Source organism: Dermacentor albipictus, chromosome 5 (genome assembly GCF_038994185.2).
Source record: "Dermacentor albipictus isolate Rhodes 1998 colony chromosome 5, USDA_Dalb.pri_finalv2, whole genome shotgun sequence".
In the NCBI taxonomy this organism is placed as follows: Eukaryota; Metazoa; Arthropoda; class Arachnida; order Ixodida; family Ixodidae; genus Dermacentor; species Dermacentor albipictus.
The window spans coordinates 25,791,920-25,797,872 of NC_091825.1; positions in this window are offsets into that span (position 1 = coordinate 25,791,920).

Here is a 5,953-nt window from a genome sequence, read left to right on the forward strand (position 1 = left end):
AGGGTCTTAGAATGGTGAGCGTCTTAGAGTGGAGACGAGCGTCTTAGAGTGGTGAGCTGCAGGTGACTGGCGGAGGGCAGCGATGGTGCGTCGGAGCCGGGCGATGAAATTGGTGGGATCTGATGTCGCGGTGGTGGATGGCGGTGCAGCAAGAAATTCGACTGGGAGATGGAGGGGTTCCCCGTAGACGAGCTCTGCGGGTGTAGCCTGAATGTCGGGCTAGAAGGTGGCGCAAAGACCTAGGGTGACGGCTGGGATGGCTTCAGGCCATGTTGAGTCCGGGTGGCACATTATGGCTGCTTTGAACTGTCCGTGGAAACGCTCGATCATCCCGTTGGCGCATGGGTGGTAGCTGGTGGTCCGCGAGCGTTCGAACCCGATGGTCTGCCCGAGCAGCCGGAAAAGGTGCGATTCAAACTGTCATCCTTGGTCGGTGGTGACGCGGCGAGGGGGCCCGAAGCGGGCAATCGAGCCGGCGAAGAAGGCCGAGGTGACGTCTTCCGCAGTGATTCCCTCGAGGGGCCATGCCTCAGGCCATCGAGTGTACCGATCGATGGCGGTGAGGCAGTAGCGATAGTGTCCAGCTGGAAGCAAGAGCCCTATAGCATCAAGGTGGACGTGTTGAAACCGACCAGAGGTCTGGGGAATACGCCGGGTGGTGAAGTGACATGCCTGCTGACTTTAGCGCACTGGCATTGAATGCAGGAGCGCGCCCAGGTGCGGCAATCCCGCTGCATGGAGGGCCAGACATAGCGGTCGGCCACGAGGCGTGTAGAGGCGCGTATTGCGGGATAGCTGAGATTATGTAGCTGGTTGAAGAGGCCATGGCGATGGGAAAGGGGTACGTTAGGCCTGCTTCGTGCTGTTGATATGTCGCAGTAGGTAGTCGATGTCGATTCAGGTATGGGAACTTGCTGCAGCTGCAGTGAGGACCCGCCCTTAAGAAGCTCCTGCAGTTCGGCGTCCGTAGTCTGAGCTTCGGCGAGGACATCAGATGTTATCTGCGAAGGGCTAATAGCTGCCGCACTTGAAAGCGCGTCGGCGAACACGTTGTCCTTCCCGCTGACATGTTGAATGTCGGTAGTAAACTGGGCAATGAACGAGAGATGGTTCTGCTGGACCGGCGGGAGTTTGTCGCGGCGTTGAGAGAAGGCGTAGGTCAGAGGTTTATGGTCGGTGTAGATGGTGCAGTGCTGTGCTTCGAGAATGTGGCGAAAGTGCTGAACTGCTTCGTATATCGCCAGAAGTACTCTGTAGTAAGCTGGCGAACTCGACGGGGTGGGGGTCATGGTTTTGTCGGTGGGACTGGCCGCCGAAGGGGTCGTTTTGCGAGCTGAGAGTTTCTTGGAGAAGGACGCCAAGGGGTGCCAGGTGTCGTCTACGCGCTGCATAAGGGCGGCGCCGACGGCGATGCTACAGGCGTCCATGAAGAGCCCCAAGGGAGCGTCTGGCACAGGGCGGGAGAGAAGTGTGGCAGTGCAGACAGCAGCCTTGCATTTTTCGAAAAGTGGCGTTAAAGCCGGTGTCTACGTGACGGGTTGGTTTCCTCGTAGACCAGCCAAGGCATCATGGAGGGGAGCATGGTAGTCTGCTGCGTGCGGCAAGAAACGCCTGTAAAAGTTCAGCATGCCGAGGAAACGGCGAAGGTCTTTAGCGGTGGTTGGTTGACTGTAATTTGCATGTCAGATGCGTTGAGGAATGGGTCGACTTCCCTCTGATGAAACCTCATGGCCGAGCAATTTGACGACTGAAGTGCCGAGCGTGCTCTTCGGGACAATACGAGTAGGCCATGGTCATCGAGGCGTTGGAAAAGCAGACGAAGGTGCCTGGGGTGTTTGTCAGTGTGGCGGGAAGAGACCAATATGTCGTCAAGATAGACGAAGCAGAAGTCGAGGCCACGGACGACTTCGTCGATGAAGCGTTGAAAGGTTTGTCCAGCGTTCCTCAGGCCAAGGCTCATGAAGGGAAACTCGAACTAGCTCAAAGGAGTAATGACTGCAGTTTTCGGCACGTCGTCCGGATTGACGGATATCTGCGTGTAGACCTTGACCATGTCTAGCACGGAGGAAACGTGGCAGCCAGAAATGCAGTGGGTGAAGTCCTAGATATGGTGAACAGGGTACCTGTCCGGAATTGTGCGGGCGTTGAGTCCACGGTAGTCCCCACTGGGTCGCCAGCCTTCGGTCATCTTAGGGACGAGGTAAAGTGGCGAGGCCCATGGGCCGACGGAGGGGCGGGCGATTCCCTCCAGGTGCATGGCTTCGAACTCTGCTTTGGCTATGCGCATGAGGTCTGGGGCAAGGCGACGGGAGCGACAGAAAACCGCGGGGCCTAGGGTGGTCCGGGTGTAGTGCACAGTGGTGTGCTGCACATCACGTGGCAACCCGCTGGGGCGCATCGAACCGGGAAATTCGGCGAGGATGGCGTGGTACGGCGAATTATGTTCGACACTGAGTACTTTGATGCTTGGCTGGTGGGTAGTCGTTCGCTTCCTGGCGCACAATGTCCCGTTGTCGGGTCGATGAGACGGTCGTGGCGGCAGTCCGGAAGGAGGTTGTAATGCGCCAAAAAGTCTGAGCCGATGATTGGCTCGGTGACGTGGGCGATGACAAAATTCCAATGAATGTCACGGTGTAGGTTTTCGAACTGGACGTGCCGGCGGAGCGAGCGGCGAGTTTTGATTGTGGACCGGTTTGCTACGCCGAGCTCGAAAGCCGTAAAAGGACGGGGACTTCGAAGATTGGCTCGCGGGTAGCAGCAAATGTCGGAACTGCTGTCGACAAGGAACCGCTGCTTTGTAATTTGGTCGGGAACGAAGATGCTACGGCCTCCAGGTTGGCAGCTCGCAGCCGTGGCTACGAACTGCCGTTGGGGTTTCCCCCGATTTCTAGCGGAGCACGGTGGTCGACATTGTCGTGCTCTGTCCCCGAAGCGGCGATGGCAGTAGCACCGGTCGTCGTCACCAGGCTGCTGCGACGGGGTAGTGTTCTGGCCACGGCTTTGTGAGTGGCACGTCGGCAAATGTTGATCCAGGTGCCGTTGAATGGAGCTGACCTGTTGGTTGATATCGTTGATACGGCGCGCAAGCTCCATAGTGTTCAGCGGTGCGGCGGGAGCCTGGGCGGTGGGCGACAACGGTGGCAAAGAGACCACGATGACGCGATCAGCGATCCCGGCAAGTTGGCCGAGAGGTAGCGGAAGCTGAGCCGGCAGAATTTCCTGGACGTGCGGTGCAACTCGTTGAAGCCAAAGAGTTGGCCGTAAGGAATCCTGGACTTCCATGTTGGCCGCGAGAGCACGCATGTGGCGGAGGAGCTGCGAAGGCTTGCGCTTGGCAAGTTCTGCGGACTGAAGTTGTCGCACCTTCTGGTCTTCCGAGAGTGACAGGTGGTGAATGAATTCGGTGTTGAGGTGTTCGTAAGGGTTGGCCGTTGGTGGGTTGGCAAGGATATCCCGGACCTCGTTGGCGTAGCGGTCATCGAGGTGGGCGACGACATACTCGTAGCGGGTCCGGTCTTGCGTGATGTGCGCGAGGGAGAACTGGGCTTCGACTTGTGCTAACCATACCTCGGACGAGTCTGCCCAAAACGGCGAAAGCTTGACAGCGACATGCCAGACGCGATGCGGGGCAGCGTGCGGGATGCCATCTGTCGGGGTTCTGACATCGTCGGCGGAGCCGGCAGGATGCTGCTGCACGGAACCACTGAGTTGGTCGAGCCGTGCCTGAAGCTGTTGCTCTTCCTTCTGTATCACCTCTCGCTGCGTGTGAAGCTGTCTGTTGAGAAGTTCAAGCTGTCGTTGAAGGGCGTCTTGTTCGTCCACGGAGGTGCGTTCTTGTTCGTTGTCCGGGTCACCAGATGTGGGATGTCGTGTCGGCCGAAAGACGAATCCCAACATAGAAACGTAACGACTCTCTATTCGACTAACGATGGCAGCGGACGGGCATACCAATGCTACGTTCGTCCCAGTATCGGAAGGTAGAGAGCGGTTTTTCTCAGCCAGGCAGCCTGTTTTTATAGCCACCGTGGGTAACGCATACCTCGGGTGACGTGGTGGTGGCGCTATGTTTTATCGACTACGCAGTCCAGCGTGCAGCTGTGTTATGCTGGGCCGGATGATAAGAAGACGGAGGGTGCGCAGAAAATGCGCGGAGTGTGTCGCCACAAACTGGTACCGCAAGTTGCAATTTTGAAGTACTTACGGATACCTTGTGATGTTAAGCTAACCTGTCAGCAACAAATCGAATCAAATGCTGGTAAAGGGCAACGTGCAATGATATTGTTGCCGGGTCAGTAAGAAAAACACAGGGGTGCCTAGAGCTAACTGCTGATGATTTATAAACTTTACGTCTCCCCAATTTTCAATTTGCCGTATTTTTTTTTCAGGATGTGATGTGCAGCATACAAACTAGGACCTTTAAAGGGCCCCTCACCAGTTCTAGCCATTTTGAGCTGACAAGCGCAGAGAATATATTGCGCGATAACAATCCTGTCTGCAAAGTATTACGTCGCTACGGTCGTGGAAAGATATGAAATTTCAATCCGAACGCCGTTTTCCCTCTTCAGTCGCGGCTGCCGTGCTCCAAGCCGGACGGTGACATAATCGCGCCCCTGTGCCTACGTAATCGTGTCCGCACTGTGACGTCGCTCGTGGTGACACGTCACTTCGAGAAAAAATCAAAGCGCCATCTGTTGTCGGTGGGATCTGTTGCTTGAATTGCCGAATTGAAGTTGAGAGAAATAATAAAACACACAAATGGAATGTCTGCGTGCTTTTTGTTTTACTTCGCACAGAAGCAATGGAGATGTACTTCCGCTTCGTCTGCTTCCTCCCACTGTCGTGTGGTCATGTGCTCAGGTACCGAAACTATGCCATTTTCTGCCGTGTTCCAGCGCGTGATCACGCTCTGCGATCCGCTTGTTCTGCCTCAGTATTCGGGCATTACTGAATTATACCACTAGTCATGCTTCCTTGTGCACAGCGCGCAACACCGTGCGCTACGCGAACCAGACAACAGCTCGCGGATGGCGCGGTCAGCGGAACTGCGTAGCGCAGGAAAAAAAAGTGAGGAGGGAAAAAAATGAAGGCAGGGCCTGTGATGTATGCGTCACGCGATCCTCGAGTTCTGGTATGGGAGAACGTAGGGAAGGAATGTCGCTTGCGAAGGCTAGACGGGGCGAGCGGCACGTGGCAGTGGAGCCCGCCTGCTGATCTCAGGGGTTCGCGGCCCTGAAATATTTCCATCTCGCTTATTCATGAGCGGATTTTAAAAATTTTTGTGCCAGAACGCTCCCTAGAGGTCATGCAACAGCTTACAGCGTATAACAAAAATTTTCTATGGGGTCTAGTTAGGGGCCGTTTATTACTACTTGAAAGGCAAGCGCTACGCCTCTTCCTTGGGCTGGCTAGTTTTGTGGCTAACGATGTGCCTTATCTGTAGCTTGGAATTTTTCCGCTTGAACCCACATTTAGGTAACTTACTGTCGTGACCTTCTTGAAGCTTTATGGTGCATGCCCTTCCCAGTTGCAATCCGTTTTCAGCAATTCTCCAGAATCATTTCTCATAACAGGTTGGTGGCATTACTAACAGCCACAAGTTGTTTTTGTTTAAGGGCTGTTATCGAAACGTCAAGTTCCTCTACCGAACCTGATTTCTCCAAAATCTAATTCGTTCAACGTAAAATTCATCTTTGAATATATTTTTCCAAAACACGCGGAACTTCTTGCGCGCAAACTTGAAGGTCTGCTTCAAGATCATCCTAACCAATTTCCGTCTCACTTGATAATGTCAACGGAGGCATTACAAAATTTAGAGTAGGCCGGTGTTGGCGTCTTTTCTAGTGAGCTCAACTGGTCTTTTGCCCACTTCCTCGGTGATCACACTCCAATATTTCTTGCTGAATCGCAGTGATCTTTCTGGCCGTCGGGAAATAGGGTCGACAGATATTTAATG